At 38.1% G+C, this 15,601-nt stretch overlaps 1 protein-coding gene and 1 long non-coding RNA gene across 3 annotated transcripts in view; one reads left to right on the top strand and one right to left on the bottom strand.

The window, feature by feature from the left end:
• LOC129629692 (protein FAM170A-like) overlaps positions 1-8,719 on the top strand; it is a 362,499-nt gene extending 353,780 nt beyond the window's left edge. For both annotated transcript variants that reach the window (XR_008703313.1, XR_008703314.1), the window contains exon 10: positions 3,125-8,719. The gene's annotated coding sequence lies outside the window, so the exon portion shown is untranslated. The remainder of the gene's footprint in view (positions 1-3,124) is intronic.
• Positions 8,720-12,476: 3,757 nt separating this feature from the next.
• LOC129629840 (uncharacterized) lies at positions 12,477-14,897 on the bottom strand. Its single transcript, XR_008703345.1, has 2 exons — positions 14,124-14,897; positions 12,477-13,009 (listed from the first exon to the last, which is right to left on the bottom strand). It is a non-coding gene; the product is annotated as an uncharacterized LOC129629840 (long non-coding RNA).
• Between the last annotated feature and the right edge of the window lie 704 nt (positions 14,898-15,601).

The raw sequence follows: 15,601 nt of genomic DNA, 5'->3' as shown, positions 1-15,601 counted from the left end.
CCGGTCCCATCACTTCATGGGAAATAGATGGGGAAACAGTGGAAACAGTGTCAGACTTTATTTTTGGGGGGCTCCAAAATCACTGCAGGTGGTGACTGCAGCCATGAAATTAAAAGACTTACTTCTTGGAAGGAAAGTTATGACCAACCTAGATAGCATATTCAAAAGCAGAGACATTACTTTGCCAACAAAGGTTCGTCTAGTCAAGGCTATGGTTTTTTCTGTGGTCATGTATGGATGTGAGAGTTGGACCGTGAAGAAGGCTGAGCGCTGAAGAATTGATGCTTTTGAACTGTGGTGTTGGAGAAGACTCTTGAGAGTCCCTTGGACTGCAAGGAGATCCAACCAGTCTATTCTGAAGGAGATCAGCCCTGGGATTTCTTTGGAAGGAATGATGCTAAAGCTGAAACTCCAGTACTTTGGCCACCTCATACGAAGAGTTGACTTATTGGAAAAGACTCTGATGCTTGGAGGGATTGGGGGCAAGAAGAGAAGGGGACGACAGAGGATGAGATGGCTGGATGGCATCACTGACTCGATGGATGTGAGTCTGGGTGAACTCCGGGAGTTGGTGATGGACAGGGAGGCCTGGTGTGCTGCGATTCATGGGGTCGCAAAGAGTCGTCGGACACGACTGAGCGACTGAACTGAACTGAACTGAACTGAAGAGACCAAGCATAGGTGATCATGAAAGTAACATTGTAGTTACATTCTGAACATATTTTCAGAAATCTGAAGAAATGATAAATCTTAAAAGCAAACATCAGAAAAGGATCAGAACAGTTTCAAAGTTTGTATTAGTATTACTAGATCCTAAGAAAAGCTTTTAGATCAACAGCTTTTAAAAAGGGGTATGTAAACCAGATAACATGAAGTAATTGTTAAAAAACAGTCTATCTTGATTACAGGTATATTATTGAAGCAGAATAATTGTTAGTGTCATAAATTTGAAATTTCCTTGCACAGTTTTAAGTGTGTATTACTTTTTCCTTTGCCCTAATACAAAGGAAAAAAATATTTCCATTTTCTTTTAATTATAGGAATGCAGGATTCAGACTCCTTTTTCTTTATTTCTAACTTTATTCCTCACATCTGGTATGGATTAAACAATTCTAGGTCCCTGGGCTTTAACTATGACTTGATGAACAGAAATCTGATAGCTCATTCTTTGAATTCCTCAATTCTAGAAAGGAAAGAAAAATACCCAATTTTGACATTTTAGCAGGCTTTCCTCTGCTTTCTGCTATAATGTTACATTTCCTGATGTTTACATACATTAACTATCACATAGTTACACAACTGAGGTGGTCAGAGTACTAAAGTTACAGTCCTTCCTAGAGCAGACATATAAAAATTAGAATATAAACAACTTTGTAAAGAAACATGAAGCTTAGAAGGAGATAAAAGGAGTTGAGTTTATTACCTTTATATCTCAAGGAAAGTGTATAATGGAATTTAAAAATTCATTTCATTAGGTCATGTATTGGTTTTCCATAAATGTTGATGATTATAATTACTATATGTAATCTGTTTTTTCCTTGTGGAAATGAATCAAGTTTATAAAAATGAAAAGGTTCTGCCTTGATAATGATGTGACATGGTTTATGAAATGAAACCACTATTCTTTCAAAATTTTGGTTGAATAGTGGAGCTGTTTTGGTAACAAATTATTGCTAAATTGTTAGTTAAAACTTAGTAGAGGAGAATAGCCATTGCCACTCACACGTTTGTCTTGTGGCTTTTGGCAATGATGTTGGAAAATTAAGGCCACCAGTGTGTTCTTGTTAATTGTCCTTGTTATTTCTCCAGAAAACCTCCTCATAACCATTGTGGTTTCAGTTGAACTGTGTGTAACACAGTTTCCCAGGCTCTCACTCTTCACTAGGAATCTTAGGATTGGTGTTCATGTTCCTTGTGGCTTCCTTGAGATAAATATGCAACAAGAAGTATTGAACCTAACCATTTTATTATCATCAAGGACTTTTGCTGCTTTTGTAAAATTTGCCAATCCACTCATTTTATTGTTCATGTCTGTTTTCCAGATTTCTCTTTTCATCATCCCATGTGGCAACATACTTTAGTTTCTGAAAAACATGTGGCTTATCATCTATGCTTATTAGTGCCTAGATTGAATCACAGAGCCCAAATGCATAAAGAACTTAGTTCTAGCTTAGGCTCTTCCACTTACCTGAGTCACTGTGATCAGATTTCCAGAACCTGTGATACCTAGTGGAGTGTACAATAAAAAGGCACTTATGAAACTTCTTGAGACTTGTCTGAAGAATAGACTGATACTTACAGTTTTTGTGTTTTCTTTTTGCCTAACATTTTAATGCAGTGGAACAAATAAGAACACTCTTGGTTTTATCTTAAACTAGAAATTTTGTGTTTTTTTTTTTTTTAATTTTATTTTATTTTTAAACTTTACATAATTGTATTAGTTTTGCCAAATCTGCCTGCAATGTGGGAGACCTTGGTTCAATCCCTGGTTTGGGAAGATCCCCTGGAGGAGGGCATGGCAACCCACTCCAGTATTCTTAAAGGACTTCCTTTGTGGCTCAGATGGTAAACCAGAAATTTTGAATGTTATTTTTGATCCAGTATTTGAGGAGCAGCCTTTATAATAGCTATGCTAATGCTTCTTGCTTTTATAAGATCACAAGCAAATGATAATATGACCAAGATAAGTTAGTCTTTGCACTTTTATCTCTTAAGAGTTAATTTTCCTATCAGTTCATTTTCCAGCAGAGAACAGTGCACTAAAAAGGGGGCAATTGGCATGAGTTTAATAAGGTATTTTTAAAAGATAACAAAACCAATACAATATTGTAAAGTAAAAATAATAATAATAATAGAAACCAACAGGGAAGAATGAATAGGCCCAGGGCTAACAGTATGGGAAGTTAGGCTTGAAGGAGCCAGTGGGGAGAGCTATCGGATGGTTATACAGGGTTCCTAGCCTTTGGTAGAATAACACTAGTAACACTTGCATTGACAACTAGCTACCTCAGCAGGAGGGGAGTTGTACCCCAACAGCTCTCTCCTCCTACCCTTTGAATCCTAAGAACTCATTGTTCAAACATAACCAAATCTAAAGGGTAAATATTTTTGTATTTGTTTATAGAAAGCAACATCCTGAGTTTTGGAACAAGGTAAAGAAGACTGGAAGAAGGACATAAAGAGACAAATGGGGAATGACCAATACATCTGTAACTTGAAGCTTTTTAACCTGAAGATCTCAAAGTTCCTTTCTGCTTAGCAGTTCTGCCTGACTCTTACCTGTAGCTCTTTGCCACACCTCAAATATATTTATGCAATTTTATATGGCCTTATTGTATTATGTCAATTGTGATTTATCATTTCCATAATGCTTTACTTAGGAGCATGTTTTACAGTCCTTTTTGTTATTTGCAATTTTTTTTCACTATTGATAATATAATGATACAAAGGGGAATAATAGACTGTGAGAAGCTCAGTGATAAAGAATCCTCCTGTAATTCAGGGGACCCAGGAGATGAGGGTTCGATCTCTGGGTCAGGAAGATCCCTTGAGGAGGAAATGACAACCCATTCCAGTATTCTTGCTTGAAAAATTCCATGGACAGAGGAGCCTGGCAATCTACAATCCAAAAGGGGTCCCAAAGAATCAGACATAACTAAGCATGCATATACAAATGAGAATATCACACTAATATCTTGAGTACTACACAAAGCTAATCCAATAAATTGAAATGTATGATTGTTCAAGTTTTTCTTTGTAGTCAGAGAGTACACTAAGGATACGATTGATTCTCTGATACAATTAAGAATTGTGCCTTGTTATATTTTTTGTTTCTATAAATATATAGAGTAAGGCAGGGAATAGGTTTAAATTCTGGGAATTTTAGATGATATTTATTCATGTGTTTATAAAATATATAGTGCCATAGAAATGTACAACATGGAATGTCTGGAGAGGATAGATATTTTTATCTTCTATCACAGATATGTCTCTGTGAGATATGGCTATAATTCCAGGGATTTTCTAAAAGATGACTAAAACTACTCACTAATACTGACAACTTTGTCATGGAGCATGTTTCTCTATATTACTAGGAAGGATAGAGCTAGAAAGTTAAAAATCATAGTTCAATGAAAAATTGGAAATGAATAAGGAACTATGTTTGAAATAGCAAGAACATATGAGCAATTATGAAAATCAGTGATATGCAGTGTATTAGTTTGCTTGGGCTGCCTTAACAAAACACCACTGTGGTTTACAGGACAGAAGTTTATTTTGTCACACTTCTGAAAATTAGAAGTTTGTAAGTATAGTGCCACCAAATTCAATTTCTGAGATGGGCTCTCTTCCTCATTTATATAATGCTGCCTTCTCATCATGTCCTCACATAGATATTTATTTACTGCATAGATAGTCATACATCCACACACACAAAATGTTCTCTGGTATCTCTTATAAGGACACTAAATCTTTTGAGTCAGGGCCCCACTATATGACCTCACTTAACGTTAGTTACTTCTCTAGAGTCCCTGCTCTAAATAGAGTCACATTCAGGCTGGGGATTCAGGGTTTCAACATGAGAATCAGTGCTTTTTAAAATTAATTTTATTTTTTATTTTATCATTTTATATTAGAATATAGTTGATTAACAATACTGTGTTAGTTTCAGGTGTATAGCCAAGTGATTCAGCTATACATGTACATGTATCGAGTCTTTTTCAAATTATTTTTCCCATTTAGGTTATTACAAAATATTTAGAAGAGTTCCCTGTGCTATACAGAAGGTCCTTGTTATCTACTTTAAATATAGTAATATGTGTATGTCAATTCCAAACTCCCAATTCATCCATCCTCTCAACGTTTCCTCTTTGGTAACCTTAAGTTTGTTCTCTAAGCCTGTGAGTCTATTTTTGTTTCATAAACAAGTTCATTTGTATCATTTTTTAAAGATTTCATATCTAAGCAATATCATATATTTGTCTTTCTCGGTCCAACTTACCTCACTTAGTGTAATATCCAAGTCCATCCATATTGTTACAAATGACATTATTTCATTTTTTAATTTTATTTTATTTTTAAACTTAACAATATTGTATTGGTTTTGCCAAATATCAAAATGAATCTGCCACAGGTATACATTATTTCATTCTTTTTGGAGGCTGAGTAATACTCTATTTTATATATGTACCACATCTTTATTCATTCATATGTGATGCACATTTAGGTTGCTTCCATGTCTTGACTGTTGAAACAGCACTGCAGTGAATATTGGGAGCATGTATCCTTTGGAACAATGATTTTCTCTGAATATATGCCAAGGAGTGGAATTTCTGGATGATGCAATAGTTCTGTGTTTAGTTTTTTTAAGGAACCTTCACACTGTTCTCCATAGTGGCTGTATTGATTTACATTCCCACCAACAGTATAGGAGGGTTCCCTTGTCTCCACACCCTCTCCAACGTTTATTGTATGTAGACTTTTTGATGGCTATACTGATTGGTGTGAGGTGATATTTCATTGTAGTTTTGATTTTCATTTCTCTCTTAATTAGTGATGTTGAGCATCTTTTTGTGTGCTTCTTGGCCATTTGTATATCTTCTTCAGGGAAATGTCTATTTAGGTCCTCCATCCATTTTTTGATCATTGTTTTTTTTGTTTTTTTTTTTTTTGATATTGAGTTTCATGAGGTGTTTGTATATTTTAGAGATTAGTCTCTTTCCCCCGTTGTGTGGGTTGTCTTTTCATCTGTTTATGTTTGTTTGTTTTTGCTGTGCAGAAGCTTTTACATTTAATCAGGCCCTATTTGTTTACTTTTATTTTTATTACCCTAGAAGGTGGGTCAAAAGAGATCTTGCTGTATTTATGTAAAAGTGTATTCTTCCTATGCTTTCCTCTAAGAGTTTTCTAGTATCCAGTCTTAACATTACATCTTTAATTCATTTTGAGTTTATTTTTGTGTATGGTGCTAGGAAGTGCTCTAATTTCATTATTTTAGACATAGCTGTCCAGTTTTCCCAATGAAATGGAAATCCGAGTTCTTGTTTGCCAAGCCAAAGAATGAACTTTGCAAACACACAAACACTCATGGTAGCAGGCAAACAGGATTTATTTCAGAGAGAAAGTACAAAGCTTTCAGCATAGATACTGAGAGAGAGTGAAGTTCCCCCAAAAGGCAGGACTTACAGCAGTTTATATCCTTACTAGTACTGATTTTTACACTTTTGATTGGTTCTTACTTTTAACATATGTCATTTATAACCAATCTGCTTAAAGGTCACTATGTTTAACTTCACATCTTTATGGCTTCTTTTGATCCACAGATTCTTAGTTTTCTTCGACATTAAGTCACCATCCCACAACCTTTTCTCATGATTCCCCTGCCATTTTACAGTGGACCAGATGTATAGGCTAAAGATTAATGATCACCAGTTGTTTCTCCTTCAGGCATATGGAACAGAAGTGAATTACTACCCTTTCCTGGATCTGAGTGCTGATAATTTATCAGACCAAGGACACATTCCTTTGAGAGCCAGGAATTAGGACAAAGGGTATAGTTTCAGGTTAATGGAGTGGGATGTTTATTGAAACAGGCCAAGGTCTCAGAGTTCCCACACTAACTGCCTAACAATTTCTACCTCACCAACACCACTTATTAAAGAGACTGTCTTTTCTCCATTGTATATTGTTACCTCCTTTGTCATAGATTAGGTGACCCATAGGTGTGTGGTTTTATCTCTAGGCTTTTTATCCTAGTCCATTTATATATATATAGGTTTTTTAAAAATTTATTTATATTTTTGTTTTTGTGCCAGTACCATACTGTCTTAATGACTAGCTCTCTCAGAAGATGAGAGTGGTCCTGAAATATAGCATGGGTAGTTTTAATGGGCTAGGTAATTTCATAGGCTAATTAATGGGAGGATTATTCCAACTATTTCAGGGAGGGGTCTGGGCTTTCCAGGAATTGGGCCACCACCCACCTTTTGGCTTTTGTTTGACCTCAGAACTGTCATGGTGCTAATGGTGTGTCATTCAGATGCTAACATATTTACAGTGACTGCATAATGAGGTTCAAAGTCCACTGGAGACCTAATCTTCCACCATTTTGAACCTTGCTATTTCTAACCAGATTTGATCATGTCCTATGGTTATCTCATTCGTTTAAAGGTTATGCCCTGCCCCTCTGTCCTGTATTACATACATAAAATTTGTGTGTGTGTGTGTGTGTGTGTGTAACATAGCAAGCTACAGACTGTTTTCTCATTAGTCATAGCAGCAGGTAGAGATTTATTTTATGGTATTTACAAGAGCATTTTGCTACATTACTGTCTACATTACTGAAATTACTGAATTACTGCTACATTACTGAAATGAGAGTATTGGACCAATTACATTTATGATTAGAGTAGGATATGCCAATGGATATTTGGTATATATAAAGAATGTTGTTGAACCCAAATTTGTGTTTTCCATGCACAGTAAGGCCAAACAAACCAAAACCTCCATGTTTAGAGCAGAGAAAGGTTTATAGCAAGGGCCAAGCAAGGAGTACAGTTGGCCCATGCTCAAATGATCTAAACTCCCAGTGGTTTTCAGGGATGAGTTTTCAAAGATAAAATTTGGATGAGGGTTGCAGGGTGCATGTGTTTCTTCTGATTGGTTGGTGATGAGGTAACAGGACAGTGTTCCAGGAAACTTGTGCTCGACCTAAAGTTGTCATCTTGCACTTGGGTGGGGGCCTTTGTTCTTATAGACGAACTAAAAGATAGGTGTCAGAATGCCATGTATAACCATTGAGGAGGAATTTGGACCCTATTTAATCACTGCACTGTTGTTTGTGACTGCTTTCTTTTTTTCTGCATTTCCTCACTTTTCTAATTAGTAACTGTTTGAATCTGCCCCTTGAAACTCAGGGAAGTTGTAGAAGGCTGGAGCCATTTTCACATAAGAAAGAAATGGGAGACACATAAAGGCTTGACACCTGGAAGGATCTTGCAGGGCCCTGCTTGGTTTCAAGAATATGGGCCTAAAGAGAAAGTAATAACAAAATGCTTAAGTATATTAGGGATTTCCTGGCCATTTCAAACGATAATTACTTTTTCAGTTTTAATTGATATCCATACAGCTTTTATTTTCAACTCAGAAATTTCCTTAGAATCACAGTCTGATGAAGACATCATGGGAATTTTAGCTGAAATTTTATTACTTGTTTCTATTGGATCTGGATATTAAGGCCCATTAAATATGTGGTTGTCTGCTATATCAGTTTTCACCACATTGTGACTCATGCAACTTCTCCTCAGATTTCTTCAATTTGTATTGTTTTGTCAGGCCTGTCTGTGAGATTTTCAAACATTGAAAAATAGCAATTGTTAGGATTAATTTTCATTTAGGAGCTGTACCATATGTTAGAAATTTTCACCTTGTTATAATGATGTGGTATTGGAAGCAAGTCTAACTTCCTAAACATCGTTTAAATCTGGAGTTTCCAAAGTTAGTAATAGTTCTTCCTGATTATGACAGCTGAACCAGTTATTTAAAAAAATGCAAACTTTCACACAAAGTCTCAGTTATGGCTCCTCAAACACCAGAGTAAAATTTTATGAAATCGTAGTTTGTATTTCCTCTGTCAGACAAAGTAGTGTTTTCTGACCATGAAGTGAAAACTGCCTTGGTCTACAATTATTGAAATACTTTTGTATTAAAGCTATTTTACTTCATAATGGATTTATCACTAATTTTAAGTGGTAGCATTTTCTTTTGTATTTCATCAATATATACTCAATCTTTAATATTGAAACCAAGCAAGAACCTATGGGGCCCTCACAGTTACAGATCCTTTTCATGTCCCCTGATTCTTGTTCATTCATTCTCCTTGACCTCCCCTGAGCTCCAAAGGGCATATTCAAACAGTTGCCTGTAAGAGAAGGGAGGGAATGCAGAAACAATGGAGGAGCAGTCATAAAAGAGGGTCCTGGTTCCTCCTCAAGATATACATAATATCTTTGAGTCCTTTGGCAGAACCTAAGGCCCCCTGAGAAGACTCCTGAGAGTCCCTTGGACAGAAAGGAGATCAAACCAGTCAATCTTAAGGGAATCAACCCTGAATATCCGTTGGAAAGATTAATGCTGAAGTGCCAGTAGTTTGGTCATCTGATGTGAACAGCTGACTCACTGGAAAAGTCCCTGATGCTGGGAAAGATTGAAGGCAGAAGTAGAAAAGGGTATCAGAGGATGCAATGGCTGGATGGCATCACCAATGAAATGGGCATGAACTTGGGCAAACTCTGGGAGATGGTGAGGGACAGGGAGATCTGCTGGGCTGTAGTCCTTGGGGTCACAAAGAGTCAGACATGACTGAGTGACTGAACAACAGCAAAGGGCCCCCACATAAGCAGAGGATGGTAACTTCAGGCTGAGTATGAGATTCTTGGAACACTGCCCTGTTACCTCACCACCAACCAAGCAGAAGAAATTCTCCACATGGTGGAAGATAAGGAAGACTCTGACTCCCTCCTCAAATGATTGACTGAAATTAACTTCTCCTTTCTCCCTTTAAAAGTACTTTCCCAGTCTAGCAGAGTCTTTGAAGTTGATTCTTGGACATGCATCTATCTGCCTTCTACCCATGGTGCCAACCTCCCACCTTTCCTTTACATCAGCACTTGTCTCTTGAGTAGCAAGCAGCCAAACCTGAGTTTGGTGACAATATGATAACTGCCTCTTAGCAAAAACATAAGTAAACATTTGTTGAATAAATAACAATTAGTACTCTTGCTTGGAAAATCCCATGGGCGGAGGAGCCTGGTAGACTGCACTCCATGGGGTCGCGAAGAGTCAGACACGACTAAGCAACTTCACTTTCACTTCTCACTTTCATGCATTGGAGAAGGAAATGGCAACCCACTCCAGTGTTCTTGCCTGGAGAATCCCAGGGACGGGGGAGCCTGGTGGGCTGCCGTCTATAGGGTTGCATAGAGTCAGACACGACTAAAGCTACTTAGCAGTAGCAGCAGTAATTTAAAAAATAATGAATTTGGCTAAAAATAATATGCTTTATGCTTTTTTCCCCAAACACCAAAACAGTGAATGATTTGTTGTTCTTTAGTCACTCAGTTGTGTCTGACTCCTTGCGACCCCATGGACTGCAGCACACCAGGCTTCCCTGTCTTTCACTACCTCCCAGAGCTTGCTCAAACTCATGTCCAGTGAGTCAGTGATGCCATCCAACCATTTCTCCCTCTGTTGTTCCCTTCTCCTCCTGCCTTGAATCTTTTCCAGAACCAGGATCTTTTATAATGAGTTGGATCTTCACATCAGGCAGCCAAAGTATTGGAAATTCAGCTTCACCATCTGTCCTTCTAATGAATATTTAGGATTGATTTCCTTTAGGACTGACTGGTTTGATCTCCTTGCAGTCCAAGGGACTCTCAAGAATCTTCTCCAACACCACAGTTCAAAAGCATCAATTCTTCAGTGTTCAGCCTTCTTTATGTTCCAACTTTCTCATCCATACATGACTACTGGAAAAACCATAGCTTTGACTAGTGAATGATTAGGGAAAATGTAAGCTTAAGACAACATAATACTCATTCAAATTGAGCAGCCTAGTAAGATTTAGAAAATGCTCTAAAAATTTTGGTATAACTATTTTTCATAAATATACCTTACAATTCAAGCTAATGCTGGATTTGATGTTTGTTCTTCTCTACTAATAAAACATAATGGATATAATTAGAGTGTATATAGTCTTCACTCAAAATTGATAAATTTATTAATGAGAATTTAAATGATCAACCCATAAAAAATGAATAGATATGCATTTTTCCTGATTATTTTCTTCAGGACAAATACAGAGGTGTAGCATTTACCTTGAACTCTGTTTCTCTCATTGTTCATATTTACTACTTTGGTTAATGGGCTTCCCAGGTGGCGCTAGGGGTAAAGAACCTGCCTGCCAAAGCAGGAGATATAGACACAGGTTTGATCCCTAGGTCAGGAGGATCTCTGGAGGAGAGCATGGCAAAACACTCCAGTATTCTTATTTGGAAAATCTCATGGACAGAGGAGCCTTGCAGACAATAGTCCATAGGGTTGCACTGAGTAAGACAAGACTGAAGTGATTTAGCATGCACTGCTGATGCAGGAGACATAAGATGTGGCTTCAGTCCCTAGGTCTGGAAGATTCCCTCGAGGAGAGCATGGCAGTTCACTCCAGTATTCTTGCCTAGAGAATCCGCATGAACAGAGGAGCTTGGCAAGCTATAGTCCGTAGGGTCTCAAAGAGTCTGAACCTGCCTATAGCAACTTAGCATACATATACGCACTTTGGTTAATATTAGTGTGATTTTTTTTTTACATTTTTCTTAAAAGACAATATTTGAGCTCAGTCAGTCAGTTCAGTCACTCAGTCGTGTCCGGCTATTTGCGACCCCATGAACCACAGAAGGCCAGACCTCCCTGTCCATTACCAACTCCCAGAGTCCACCAAAACCCATGTCCATTGAGTCAGTGATGCCATCCAACCATTTCATCCTCTGTCCTCCCCTTCTCCTCCTGCCCTCAATCTTTACCAGCATCAGGATCTTTTCCAATGAGTCAGCTCTTCACATCAGGTGGCCAAAGTATTGGAATTTCAGCTTCAACATCAGTCCTTCCAATGAACACCTAGCACTGATCTCCTTTAGGATGGACTGGTTGGATCTCCTTGCAGTCCAAGGGACTCTCAAGAGTCCTCTCCAGCACTATAGTTCAAAAGCATCAATTCTTCAATGCTCAGCTTTCTTTATAGTCCAACTCTCATATCCATCCATGTCCACTGGAAAAACCATAGCCTTGAATAGATGGACCTTTGTTGACAAAGTAATGTCTCTGCTTTTTAATATGTTGTCTAGGTTGGTCATAACTTTCCTTCCAAGGAGTAAGCTCTTTTAATTTCATGGCTTCAATCACTATCTGCAGTGATTTTGGAGCCCAGAAAAATAAAGTCAGCCACTGTTTCCACTGTTTCCCCATCTATCTGCCATGAAGTGATGGGACCAGAGGCCATGACCTTAGTTTTCTGAATGTTGAGCTTTAAGCCAACATTTTCAGTCTCCTCTTTCACTTTCATCAAGAGGCTCTTTAGTTTTTCACTTTCTACTGTAAGGGTGGTGTCATCTGCATATCTGAGGTTATTGATATTTCTCCTGGAAATCTTGATTTCAGCTTGTGCTTCCTCCAGCCCACCATTTCTCATGATGTACTCTGCATATAAGTTAAATAAGAAGGGTTACAATATACAGCCTTGACATAATCCTTTTCCTATTTGGAACCAGTCTGTTGTTCCATGTCTAGTTCTAACTGTTGCTTCCTGACCTGCATACAGGTTTCTCAAGAGGCAGGTCAGGTGGTCTGGAATGCCCATGTCTTTCAGAATTTTCCAGTTTATTTTGATCCACACAGACAAAGGCTTTGGCATAGTCGATAAAGCAGAAATAGATGTTTTTCTGGAACTCTCTTGCTTTTTCCATGATCTAGCAGATGTTGCCAATTTGATCCCTGGCTCCTCTGCCTTTACTAAAACCAGCTTGAATATCTGTAAGTTCATGGTTCACGTATTGCTGAAGCCTGGCTTGGAGAATTTAAGCATCACTTTACTAGCATGTGAGATGAATGCAATTGTGTGGTAGTTTGAGAATTCTTTGGCATTGCCTTTCTTTGGGATTGGAATAAAAACTGACCTTTTCCAGTCCTGTGGCCACTGCTGAGTTTTCCAAATTTGCTGGCATATTGAGTGTAGCACTTTCACAGCATCATCTTTCATGACTTGAAATAGCTCAATGGGAATTCCATCACCTCTGCTAGCTTTGTTCGTAGTGATGCTTCCTAAGGCCCACTTGACTTCACATTCCAGGATGTCTGGCTCTAGGTGAGTGATCACATCATCATGATTATCTTGGTCATGAAGATCTTTTTTTTTTTTTTTTTTTATAGTTCTTCTGTGTTCTTGATATTTGTCCAAGTGGTACTTAAAAAGTTAAAACATCTCAAGTTAAACTTTATAAAAGGAGAATCTAAGTAGATTTTCAGTGTAATTACCAACATTGTTTTTTCATTCATTCAGTGTTCTGTCATGTTTTCTTTCACATTTTAACTGCCTAAGTACCATTTATAACATTGTCCTTTCACAGGATCGATAACAAAGTGGTCCATAGTGAGGAAAAATGAAAATAAGAAAGTCTGTACCATATTACACTCTTACAAGAGAGATAATTACCAAAAATCATAAAATGCTATCCAGAGGGTACCACTTTTTCATGATTGTGACAAGCGGTTTTATCAAAATAAAACAAAAATCTGCTAAGTACACACTAAAAATATTAGTAGTAAAATAAACCACAAAAATACCACTGCTAAATGTAGGTTTTCAGCTCACTTGATTGTACCTTATTGCATTTGAACATGAAAATGGCTATTTTTCTATATATAAAACATTTTCAGTAAAGTCAATACGGAACCAAAAATAGAACTTTTCCAAACCTATGACTTCATGAATTTATTTGATTTGTGATTTATAGATAGGCATAATTGTGTATTTTGTAAAACTGCTAGCCAGTTAAACACTAATAAAGAAAAAGCTAGAGCATCAAAAAAAAGTTTCCACCTTTATAAGAAAAGCAAGTCTTGGGCCATTAGACTTTAATAGGTTTAAATGTCTTGGGACAATGAAACAATTACCACTTGGAGAAAATGATTTAGCTAGCTGTGAAAGCTATTCAGGAGTGACTAAATACTTACAAATGTTTTTCAGATTTGGTCTATGAGTTTAATGGCCATCTTAGATGATCAAACTTAATATTGAAACTGCCCTGCATAGTGTGGAACTTGTCCTAGAAAAGCAGGCAAAATCATTTGGTGCTCTCACCACAAATAAAAATACTAAGCAGTGTGTCCAATCACTGTCTCATGTGGGCGCATATTCAAAATATAAGAAGCACAGAAACACAATTTCATTTAAGTCAATAAATGTGATTCTAAGTCCTTATAAGACCACTTTCAGGTTTCTCTCTTGGTACCTGAGTCTTTCCAAACAACCATGCTGGTTAAGTAAAAATAATGTGTCTTTTGGAGAAAATACTTACTAATAATTCTAAGCCTTCTTTCTCTTGTGTTATCAGCACAATGGTTTTTCAAAAACTTTGATAGTGCAGTAGCTTTCTGCAGATTTCTGTATCTCACTGAAATTCGCATGTCTCAGTTCAGTTCAGCTGCTCAGTTATGTCTGACTGCAGCATGCCAGGCTTCCCTGTCCATAGCCAACTCCCAGAGCTTACTCAAACTCATGTGCATCCAGTTGGTGATGCCATCCAACCATCTCATCTTCTGTCATCCCCTTCTCCTCCTGCCTTCAGTCTTTCCCAGGGTCTTTTCCAATTGATCAGTTCTTTGCATCCGGAGAAGGCAATGGCACCCCACTCCAGTACTCTTGCCTGGAAAATCCCATGGACGGAGGGACCTGGCAGGCTGCAGTCCATGGGGTTGCTGGGAGTCAGACATGACTGAGCGACTTCACTTTCACTTTTCACTTTCATGCATTGGATAAGGAAATGGCACCCCACTCCAGTGTTCTTGCCTGGAGAATCCCAGGGATGGGGAGCCTGGTGGCCTGCCATCTATGGGGTCCCACAGAGTCGGATACGACTGAAGCGACTTAGCAGCAGCAGCAGCAGTTCTTCGCATCAGGTGGCCAAAGTACTGGAGCTTCAGCCTCAGTATCAGTCCTTCCAATGAATATTCAGGACTGATTTTCTTTAGGATTGACTGATTTGATCTTACTCCAATGCCACTGAAATGGTTCTTAGGATAATTACTCAGGTTCTTTTAACCTCTAGATTAAAAGAGCACTGAGAATCATTAGAAGATCTTCTACACATGGGGCCGGTGCCATTAAGTTGTATATCAGGACCCAGAAAATGGAGGCTGTCCCAGAATCTGTGCTTATGGTAAACACCTGTCAAAAACCTAATCTACGCCAATCAGAATCCATCTCAGCTGTGGCTAGCTTACCTTCCTCTGGGAAATAGGACCTGCTGACCTTCTCATGAAACTTCTGACCTTCTAGGCAATGATGCCCTATTTCCATATTGCATCTTAACCACTTTAAAACTTTCTGTTGCCCCCAAATCCTGGAGAACAGAGCTCCACTATGCTGCTTGTGAGCATTGTACTCCCTCAGTTTATGGATAAATGAATAAAGGACCTGAAGACAGCTACTACAGACTCTGGGGTAGGTTCCTACACACAGCTGTAGGTACTGCAGAGCCCTTTGGTTGACTGCCTCTTCAGCTGCTCTCTGGAATCTCTAGTACACTTTATTTTGTATTCTGAGCTCTTCTAGTTTGTTTTAGTCCTTCCAGGTATAAAATGTGATGTGAGAGACCCCAGAATTTTCACAGGGTAAATATTGATGTGTGAGAGACTCCAGGATTTTACAATGATTCTTAGTGAGCTAAAATTGGGATTTTGGCAGGACTAGTCTGCAAGGCAAGTGCCTTTGGGAGGTAGGTCCTGACAGGTCTCAGAAACTGTGCTCAGACATCTAGAAACTGTATATCTGATT

The sequence above is a fragment of the Bubalus kerabau genome, chromosome 1, assembly GCF_029407905.1.
Source record: "Bubalus kerabau isolate K-KA32 ecotype Philippines breed swamp buffalo chromosome 1, PCC_UOA_SB_1v2, whole genome shotgun sequence".
Taxonomy (NCBI): Eukaryota; Metazoa; Chordata; class Mammalia; order Artiodactyla; family Bovidae; genus Bubalus; species Bubalus kerabau.
This window is presented reverse-complemented; position numbering and strand designations above follow the sequence as displayed.